We start from the raw sequence: 11,820 nt of genomic DNA on the forward strand, positions 1-11,820 counted from the left end.
GTATATAATGCATATATATAATGTATCAATAAAATTTCAAAATGAATAGATTTCAATAGTATATGAAATGTATCTCAAAAATTCTTTAAAAAATAAAATTGGTTAATTAAAAATACTGTATTTATATGAAAACCAGACAGAGTGATAGAAAAATGGGCAAGAAATCTGGATTCTTCAAAAACGTAACAGTAGGGCTGGGGATTTAGCTCATTGGTTTCACTGCCTCCCTCACAAGCACAAGGACCCGAGTTAGATCCCTAGTACCAAAAAAAAAAAAAACAACAACATAACAACATAGCTAATGAAAATGTATGTAACCTCATCAATACCAATGAAATACCTGTACAAATTTGAAACACAGTGATGCCCCATTGTACATATCAGAAAAGCTGAAAGTAAAAAAGACTAAGAAACTGCTGACATATGAACTCATTAAGGAAATCAAGCAATTGAAACTGCTTACTATTGCTTAGAGTACGGAATGAATCACAATTACATATAAGAAAATGTATTAATCGTACAAACATACTTTTGAGAGAAAGATTTAAAAATATCCAGTCAAAGATTCTATTCATGTAAATTGCTTAAACAGAACTAAGATGTAGTATTAGACTCGGCAGAGGTGTTTTTGCTTCACTCTTTCCTGCCACTGGTCACGTTTCCCTGTTCCTCAGACCCCATGGCTTTCTTATCCCACAGATATCTGTAAACCCTGCACTGCAGGAGGCCGGTGTGAGTCCAGTTCTTCCATCCCCTCGCTACTAGCTGCCTGGTGAATAATTTCTTTCTCTTTTACAAAACTTGTGATTTCAGCGATTTGCCTGATTCAGTAACACTGTGATAATTAACTGCATGGAAACTTCAAAGATGTATGTACTTTCCTAAATTTATATTTCCATGCCCAATAAATAGAGAGCTTCAAACAACACTTTGGAGGAGCTAAAAAGAGTTTACTTCATAGAAATAGAAAGCAGAATATGAATCACTAGAGATTAGGAAGAGTATGAGGTTGGGAGTGTAGAGGAACATTGGATAATGGGTACCATCAGTTACGTAGGAGGAGTAAGTTCTATGTCCTACAGCACAATGTTCACAACCATTTTTATTTATTTTGTAAAGAAGTAAACGAGAGGCATTTGAAGTTTCCCAACACAAAGAAATGATCCATGTTTAAAGACATGGAAATGCTGATTACCCTGATTTGATCACTATACATTGTAAACATGCATCCAATTATCACATTGTTCTCCATAAATATGTATTATTATTATTATGTTAATAAAATTAGGTTTTAAATTTTTAAAAGTGAAATATGAAAAGAGGTCTTTGCACATAGCTGACCTTTCTGATTATGTTTCCTTATCTGCAAAATGGGGATGGTAACATTGGTTTTCAGTATTTAACAAGAGCATAGATGTAATATACCTAACAGAGATACTGGTACATAGGATACACCAAGTAAATGGGAGATATATTCAATCTGGCAGGATGTACTCAATATACACCATTTGAGAACAAATTGCTCAGTGCTGTTTGGGGCAAAGTGATGTCTTCTCTTTGCATGTGATAGTAGTATATACTGAGATAGATTTTTACCAAGATCATTTCAGTAATTAAAGAAACATCCTCTGTAGGACTTTTGCTTCATAACTTCTCATAACCAATGGAGGAGGATATTTTAAGATCATTGGTAAGTTTCCATAAATTGAATAAACTGCGTTTGAAATCCCAGGCTCATCTCTTATTTACTGTGAGAGTTTGGATTGGGTGATCTTCCTAAGCTTCAGTTTTGCTATGTGCAAAATGAGGCTAATAAGAGAAGTAAAGCCGGGTAAAGTTACTATAATCGTTAAAGGACATATAATATGCTTACTCAGTGTCTTTAGCTTCCAGTAAATTGTAATTTAAAATATATATCAACTACTAAAGTTTTATTTTACAATTATGACCCAAGAAAAGAATGCCTCATTTATCTTGTGATTCAAATAACTAGAAATATTTGAGTAAAAATTCTGAAAAGTTTAGCCAGAACACATAGAATTTTAAAAATAATTTTAGCATCTTTTGTTAATGTATAATAAGTTGTATTAGAAAACAAAACACAATTCAAAAACTTAAAATCTTGCTACCTCCAGGGGCAATACTATAGCCTAGTATTATTCTACAAATTTAGCCAATCAGGAATTTTTAATTTACTCACTGTATAAACTGTTAGTAAGAATTACTCTCTCTGTATGCTTTGTTTTAAGTATATGAAGATAAATAAGATGTAGTCCATGAGTGAGCAACTCACGTTCAGTGCAAGAAAAACAGCACCAAGGGCTGGGGATTTAGCTCAGCGGTTCGGTGGCCTGCCTTGCAAGAGCAAAGACCCGAGTTCAATCCCCGGCACCAAAAAAAACAAAAAACAAAAAAAACCAACAACAACAACAACAAAAACAGCACTATATTCATTTCCTCACTCATTGGAAATTTATTGGGCACCACTGGATGATGGTTCATCAAAGATGAGCGGTCTTGATAGCCGCTGCACTTTAAGATCACACAGTGTGCAGAGTATGATGTATTCCAATAACACATGCTACATTTTATGATGGACAGAGGAGACACCACTGGGCAAAGCTGTAGGCAAAAGGAGATGACAGCTCAGCTGTGTCCTGAAGGATGAGAAGAAGTGACATCATGTACAGTGGTGCACGCACACACACTCACACACACACACACACACACACACCAGCAGGTGTAGGGAAGTAAAACTGTTCATAAGGCTATAACCAGGTGGATGGAGACAATTAAGGGAGAAGAGAATGAAGAGTAAAGAGAGGATCCAGCAGTAAAATAATCTTTTACCACTATCCTGTACATTGAACATTATCTTGTGTTTTGTATGGTTTGGTTTATTTATTTATTTATTTATTTTTTGTACTGGAGGTTGAGCTCAGGGGCTTTTCTCCAAGTCACACCCCCTGCCCTTTTTATTTTGAGAGAAGCTCTTGCTAAGTCACTGAGCTGCCCAAGCTAGGCTCAAACTTATGATCCTCCTCGCTTCAGCCTCCCAAAGTGTTGGGATTATAGGTGTGTGCTACTACCTTTTAGGAATGCACAGCTATTAGATGATTTGAAATAGAGCAGTGATATGTTCCTAATTATACTTTTAAAATAGAACTTTCATGGCAGTGTGAAAGGTGTTCCCGAAAACGAGGCCTTATACAGGACAAAGGAGGGAGGTATATAAGAGTCACTTCAAGTGCAGAGGTAAAGCTATTGCTGACTGTTTGAGGAAAGCTTGGATTTTTTTAGTGGTGTCCTTTCTCCCAATATAGTGTATGCAAGAGGAACAAGGAAGTAGAAGAAATGAGTGTCCACCTGTCAAGTTTTGTGTGTCATTGAAATAACCAAAGAAGGTCACTGTCACCTCTCTATAGATCTAAGATACATGCTTGTAACCTTTTTCCCTTCTCTGAAAATAATGGCAATACATATAACTGAAGATTTGTAAATGTATTATATTCTGTCAATGATTACACTTTTCTAATAAAACCTAACAAATCTAGACTAGAGTAAGAATGAGTTCTGTGACTCCTTTGGGAAGTATATCATTGGTCCTCTAACAAACAGCTCTAGGAACATCAGGAGCTTCTTTTCCTTCCCTATCATAATTCTTACCTCTTCTCAATCTTTCTAAATTTGCCCACAATTGCTCTTAGAACTGAATATGAAACAATCCTCCTTAAAATAAGTGTAGGTGTAATAAATGCTGTAATTTTGAAATTTTGAAAAGCTGAGAGTTAAGGCTGCCTGTGTTGGCCTTTCTTTACTCTCTGCAAACAGTTATTAGTAAAAAACAAGAGTCTTATTTTAAATTTTGAGTCTATGGCCTTATTTTACAAAACAAATATTTTTTTATAATGTCAGCATCCAGTTCTTTCTCCAACAATCACAACTTTTCCTCCCATGTATGAATTATTTTGGTGATTACACCATCAACTCATTAAGTGTAAATCTTAAGTGATTTTACATCTTGTAAGGCCCTGATTAATAATTTTTTACAATAAAAAATGAGACAAGCTACAAATCTTAAGTCTTGGAGTTGATCAAAGCTTTGGGTTTTCAAAATACTGCTTTGTTGGAAAATACATCCCTCACAAGATCAACTCTCCAAATTGTTTTTTGATGCATTTCCTCAGTTATTAAAGTAAAATAATAAGTTTGATTCACATCAGAGGAGAGGGGAGTAATACTAGGGATTTGATGCTAAAAGTATTAATACTGCTATTATCCCCCACCACCACTATTGAACCTTATGATTTTCCAAAGAAAAAAAATGAACACCTCAAATCTGCAATGACCTCACTCATGTCCTCTTAACCAACTGCTTGTTATACCCATCAGGTGAGTAGCCAGGCAGAACATTCATAGAGGGCAGAGTCTTCAAAATGAGTTGGAAGCAGGCAAGTGTATGTCAGCAAACTTCAGGGACAGAGTAGCTCCTGTACATTGTTACTGTCAAAGGCATTTCATAGTCTTTCTATTTTATAAATCATAATTGAGGCTTGTCACCAAATTTTAGGTATAATTTTGAATATCAACCAAGTCAGCTCCCTGAATATTAAGGACCCTCATGAATTTACTGCCTATCTAAAAATCCTACCTGTATAGAGGAGACCCAATATTCAGCCTGAAAGGAATTGATCCCCTTGTAAATGATCAACTATGAAGACTATGAAGAGCTACTCACCAAACAATAATGGTACATTAAACTGAAACATTTATGGGGCTAGGATGAGCCTACCGACTGGGACATGAAGCTTGAAGGGAGAAGGTAAAATGATAGGATTTAAGTGTAGCTCTCTAGGTAAAATAACACAAGAATGATTTCCTTCTAAGTATTAAAACAGAACAATTTCTGACATAGAGAGCTCCCTCAACAGTAGCTAAAGTAAGGGTGAGTGCAGAAAAGACAGCAGATCACCAAGCTTCAGAGGTCCATCTCTATGTGGAACAGTAACTTCATTATTTCATTGCTTGTTGATTAGAGTAGTATTTAAAGCCCTAGGATAGTCAGGAACAGTTGATTCAAATGCTGCATGCTTCATTTATTCTACCTTTAAAGGATTTTTAAGTGCCAGTTATCCATTAAATCTATAAAGCTGATGTGTCAATTGGTCCAACTCTTTGGTTACTGTTAAGCATTTATTGAATAAGCCACAATGTGTCAAACACAATGTAGACAAAGTCCACTCTAAAGTTACAAGCTGAATTGACTTAAACATTACTATAAAATGTCATAAACAAGCTTATATTGATCAAATTTTAAAGTTATTTCGTGAGCAATAAACTTGATGAGAGTACTGTAGGGGAAAGTTAGTAAAACAGGAATTGTGCGAAGAGTCTTCATTGGGCTCAGTTTCTCTGAGAGGGCACATGGAAGGTCACGTGGCTTGATGAAAAGTCTTAAAAGGTGGGATATTGGTAGGGTCTGCAGATAAGAGGTGAACCATTGGGGGGGATTCAAAACAAATCCTCTCCAATCTAAATCAAAAACAGATTTTTCCATTAAAATGAAAAATAACCTTAAACACCTGGCAAAATTGACAATTATGTGGTCAACATTAAATACTTGTGAGTATATTTGGAGTTGAGCCAAGGAAAGTTTTTCCCAGTTTTTTTTTTGTTTGTTTGTACCAGGGATCAAACTTGGGACCTTGTGCTTGTGAGGCAAGGGGTGGAACTTTTTCCCATTCTTTATGATTTCTATGTTGTGTGGTTAAATTAAGCATAAATGTGTGCTCAGACTTAAGAGAATGTGGCTATGAATTAAACTAAATAGTGGTCACTGAATCTCACACTGTATGATACCCAGATCATTATGCTCTGAGGACTTGAGGTTTATAAAGGTTTGTAAGGATTAGATGCCCTGAGAAATAGAAGAGTTCTTTAAGGCTTATTTGCTTCTGAGGATAAATATGGAACTAACTCCTCAAATCTCAAATTCCATGGTTGATTATTGTTTCTTGAAACTTATCAGTATATGGCTTTCTTCAAATCTTTCTTTTGTTATACACAAAAATGATAGAAAAAAATAAGAGAATTAAGAAGGTGCTGGTACCACTGTATTTTAAATGAGTACTTTGGAAATTATATTACTGTGCCATTTCTACATTTGAGTTGGCCTATGTTATACACAAGATTTTATTCTTCAAGTCCTTGACTGTTTATAAAGCTCTGTTGTATTTATCTTATTAGATCCTCATATTTACTCTTTGAGATAACTATTACTGTCTGTATTCAACAGATGAGGAAAATGAAGCTCGGAGATTAAGTATCCTGTCCAGCATCATAGGGCTTGCAACAGTAGTATTAAATCCTGAGTTTCTGAATCCTGGCATTTTTTAAAAAATCACATTAGAATCCAGTGAATAATCATGCTGTGGAGTATTTTTGGAATGCAGGGATCAATTCACAAAATGTGAAAGCAGCAATCTTTGGAAGAGGTGTAAACAGAGAGGGCTCTTGCAGGCTTTTTAATGAATAGAACCTGCCATGGGATTCAGAAAGACTTGATTCCAGTTTGGAGTTCAATTACTCCTTTCCCTTCATTAACGTGGTATTGAGATGAATGGGACAAAGTGGCCAGAATTGCATGGGTGACTAAGACTTTCCATTATCTTTCAATATGGAGCCCACAATTCTACTCCATGGTGGAAATGAAAAGAAATAGAACTCGTGGCAGAAAGAATGAACTTTACTATCATAATGACAATAGGTCGTCAGGATGAAAGCCAGGATGGATCCCATTCATCTTTATTCGAAAAGGGCAAGGCAGTGTAAACTTTCAGCAGGTCAGTGCATTTCAAATGAAATATTCCCATTTTTTGAGCTGTAAGTGATAAAGTACTATGGCTGTGGAGAATTGGGGGTAGAGGGAGAGAGAGCAAAAGGAATTTGTTTACACAAATTTACTCCCAGATATCCTAAATTATACCTCAAAAGTAATCATTTAAGCTGTTCCGCGCAAAGAATTTGTAAACAAACACATTTATAGTATAGCTCTTTAAATGAGAGAGTTAGGGGAGGAAAATATAGGCATTAAACTGCACACAGTGAATAGTAGTTCTACCGTTCTGCTTTAAAAGTATCAGATGTTCCATACCAAAGAGAAGCCTCATACAAGAATGAACCATGAATTCACTAATTCTGACCATCTCAAATTTCTAAGCACCTTAGAAGATAAAGTCAATTTTCATTATCAGCCAATTTCATATAAATGAATTTTTATTCTTGCTAAAATGTTTTGTAGCCCCCCCCAAATCAGTGATGCTTTCATAGATTTGTGCAGAGTAGTGAAAATTGGAATCATCCATTGTGCACTTTCTCAGTTGAGCTCAAATGAGGAGTTGTGGTTTAGATCTAAAATGATGCCCCAAACCTCATGTGTTTGGGGTGTGAAAGGATCATGGGAGTACTGGGTCCCGCTTGCTGTCAGGAGTGAGGGCCTGGTTGGTGGAGGGTTTTCAGGAATGTGGCCTGGAAGCCTTTGCTCTTGTATCTGGTTCCCCCCTTCTCTTGCTGCTTCCTTGCTGCCAAGGACTGAGTATCTTTCCCCCTGTCATGTCGTTCTGTCATCCCACTTCTGCCTTGGAGCCAGAAGACAGCAGACAGAAGCCCTGACCCAAATTAAGGCTTTCTTCCTTCAGTGATAGGAAAGTGACTAAGGCACAAGGCAACTCTCCCTTCTTGTTTCAGCTCTGATGTTGACTACAAGTGTCTTTTTCACTATTTAGATTTTTTTTTGTATTGTTATGGTTTGGGTGGTGATTTTTGCTCTTTAAAACATCCCTCAAACATAGTGCTGAAGTATTGCCAGTTACTCCAAAGCAGAAGAAGGTTGTGATGTGCCCTATGGAAAAAAATCATATTAAATAAGCTTTGTTTAGGCAGGAGTTAAATGAATCAACTATTATGTTGAATAAAAATTTTTAGATAAAAATATACTGAAAACTGAGTCAGGAAGGGATAGGTCGACGAGCTCTAGCCCTGAATTTCCCTTATGGGCAATAATTCAGGATTTGCTAATTCAATGCTTCCTCTGACTTTATAGAACATATAATTACAGCAAAATATAAGGTTCAATAATAGTGTTTGTTTTTTCTATCTAGGCTTATCAGTTACCAGAGAAAAGCTAAGAAAAAATAATTCATGTTATTGATTAGAACTATAGAAGTTGTAGCTAAGAACCCAAACTTCTGACCGAAGTTCACAATATTGTGAAAGGGTAATACTTTCAAATAAAACAAGGCTTTAGTGAACACGTCCAAGTTATGACTTTAAAAGGAATCTGTTTGCATTAATGTTATTAAAATATAAGCCAATCTGAATAGTTTTGATGAACATTAATTTTATTGAAGAATAAGAATAATACTCTATATAAAACTGTAGTTTTACAGCTTTAGATCACTCTTGACGTTAGATCACTCTAATTTTCTGTAAGGTGGACAAACATTTACATATTACTACCATGGCTTTCCTGATAGGAACACTGCATTCTGATGGGCTAAGTGACTTGCCTATAGTGACAAATCACCTATATGTCATTGTTGGAATTTAAATTCAGAACTTATAAAATGTCCTATATTTTTTCCCAAAGTGCTATATCAAAGCCTAATTTTAGTCTTGAGAAAGTTTTACTACGTCCTATCTATTTACACAAACATATCTAAAAACCATTTGAAACTATCCTAATGGATGGTATAACTACAACAAAACTAGTGTTTCCAATTTTTAATGCCACATACCTATATTTGAAACACTGCTTTTTAAATAATATATGTCAGTCTAAATTTGCCTCTGACTTAGAAATGCATTACGGCAGGTCTACAATTTGAGAAGTAGCCAAAGAGAAGCAAGTTTGAATTTGTAACCTGTGTCTTATGGCTTCCTGCTAAATTTTTGTGCCTTAGTTTCATGATAAATCTAGAATTGGCAATATATGTTTAATTTGGGGAAACATGAAGTCTCTTTAATGTTTTAGATTGAATAGAAAAGTGACTTCAAGATTTTAAAAATGTGGCTACCATAATATAAGAAATAGCCTTAAAAATCTCCTATCTTATCACTCTTGACCTCTCGAAAAATATATGTGGCTACTGTTTGTTTTTAGAAAAAACTTGGAGAAAAGCATTTCTTTGTGCAGACAGCGGTGTGGTGATCCATATTTACTTGCACCTGGCAGATTATCTTATTTTTTAAATGGATTCAACAGTCTGTGAGGGGGCAGATGTTCATTATAACAAAGGGGGGCAAATTAGGCTGTTTAAAAAGGGAGCATACAGGAATAAACATAACACATGATTATTACCCTACAAAAGTTCTATTAGAATTAAAATCTTGACATGAATGAGAAAGCAGTGTGATGGTGTGTATATTAGAAAAACAGCGAAAACCGAGTGGCAAGATTTTATCAAGAAAAAAATTACATTTCCTGAAATTTCATCAGAATATTTTACAGGTTTCCATTCTTGCCCAGCAGGAAAGGCACTTTGGAACTATATGAATTAAATCTCAGTGTTCCTCCAGATTAAGAATTTCAAGTTTTCTCAACAGGTTACTAAGATCAGAGAGAGAGTGAGAGAGAGAGACAGAGAGAGAGAGAGAGTCCTTCAGAGAGCTAAAGCACAATGGTTATTCCCACATTTTCAAGGTAAACATCAAGTTTGGCTCAGTAGATAAAGCTTGCTGTTTGTATCTGTGCTGTGATAATAATTGCAGAGTTTTCTGCCAAGAGATTGAGGTACTTAAAATTTGCTGCATGCTTGCTGGACATTACAGAAATTTGCTTCAAGATTATTTTAAGTGGCACAGGTCAGGGCTGCAGCTAGCCCTACTCAAAGAACAGGTATGATAAAAAGAGTAACCATGGCAGAGTACAATGAGGGAAATGAACTTACCGTGACATTCTGCCACCATGCTCTGTTGTTACTGTCATTATTTTATAATCATTGCTGACTTATTCTGTTGCTTTGAGTTCTTTTATACTTTTAAGAGTCTTGTCAAAAATTTGAGTCCTAAAATCACTTTAATGTGATAAACAGCTTGCATTATTCCTAAATGTAACAAGTACTTTCGAGAATATTCAGTCATCTGAACTGGAGAGAGATTAAAGGAGGAAAGGATGATCTTTAACCTTTAATGTGATAGAAATACAACATTTTCAGTGGCCCAATAATTCCATTTTGCTGAATTAAAATGAAATATCCCCATCACTAAGACAGGTCAAACTTTGCTCCAAATATACCCTGTGGACAATGACTGATGATCAGCTCCCTAATGCCTCACCTGTGAATGTATATTAACATCAGGGATTGCAAACAGCACAGGCAGGTTTAGTAAACCTAGTTTATCCCCCCCAGCCCAAGGCACCAGAAGGTAGTCTTCATTTTAGAAGTACCTGGCTATATCTAGCAGATGAGTTCCCAAAGGATTAGTTAGGAAAAAGTGTTTGGAAATGAAAGTATTTTTTGTCAGCATTAAGAAGACTATGCGAATTGCATCTTTGGTAGTTTGATTTTCACATACTGCATTTATGGAAAGTGGAGTGGGCCTCTTTGCACAACTCTTAGTGAAAGAGTTAATCCTGTTTCCTCAAGTGCCCAATTTATCACAGAGTTACCTTAGGCACTGGAAGCATCTGGCTCAACACGTACATATTTTTCAAGTACAAATTAAGGACTGAAAATGAGGCCAGGAAAGCAGTGTTGTGTGCAGCAAGAGGGTGGATTCGCCATCAGGGAAAGACATAAATATCACCTCAAATTTTAATAAGGATGAAGCTCCATACATCATTAACAATTCTTCCTTTCATGTCTTGAAAACCCTCAGTCATTACACTAGATCCCTGCTTAATATTCTGCACGCAGGAACCAATTTGGGCTGAGGTTGCATTAAGTGTTTGGACATTAAAAATAAGACTCCTCTTTGTTGTTAATATGTTTTTAAAGGAATCCCACTCTATGACCTATCCTCTAATTTGTGCCAGGATATGTGTGTGCCTACACACTTACAGCTACCCTGTATGATCATATAAATTAATCAAATTGATTACCCATCTCTTTATGCTGTTTTTTTTTCTTTCTTCTTTTTATTGAGGTTATTGGTACAATCTAGGTATACAATACAATTACATTCATCATTGGGATTCTGTACCTTTACATAACAGGTCTTGATTCTCATTTTTTCCCCTTGTCCCTGCCCTCCCTTCACCCCCTCCTCCCCTCCCCATTTACAAACACTTTATTTCCATTTTTTCAGTTTCTCATATTTTTCCCTCTCCCTTATTACCTTTCCCCCACCCTTCCCACTTTCCTTACACCTTTAGCCCTTTACTTCCTATTTCACATTATTAATTGTCTCATTAGGATCCTGTGTACTATTATAGTTTTTCACACCAAAGAAACTATTCAGTATTTCAGTTAAAGAAATCTCTATATGAACATTAAAAATAGGGAATCCTAAAATAAAACTAAAAAGGAAAGTAAAAGAGAAAAGAGAAAAGGCAATGATGTGACATCAAAATAATCCTTAATTTTGGAGATGAAAATGGTCCCTGAACATATTTAAATTGCTTCTCGCTCTTATAATCTTATCTTATTCTTTTTTCACTATTTAGAGAATACTTTATTAGTTTCTGTAATCAAACCCACGTAGATATGACCTTACATATTTAGTACGATGTGTTACCCCTGTACACATGGATAAAATAAAAATAAAAATAAAAATAAATTAACATTTCTAGACCAATATGGTTGTCCATTTCTGTACAAT

Source organism: Fukomys damarensis, unplaced genomic scaffold, assembly GCF_012274545.1.
Source record: "Fukomys damarensis isolate Sample0158 unplaced genomic scaffold, DMR_v1.0_HiC HiC_scaffold_5, whole genome shotgun sequence".
NCBI classification, from domain to species: Eukaryota; Metazoa; Chordata; class Mammalia; order Rodentia; family Bathyergidae; genus Fukomys; species Fukomys damarensis.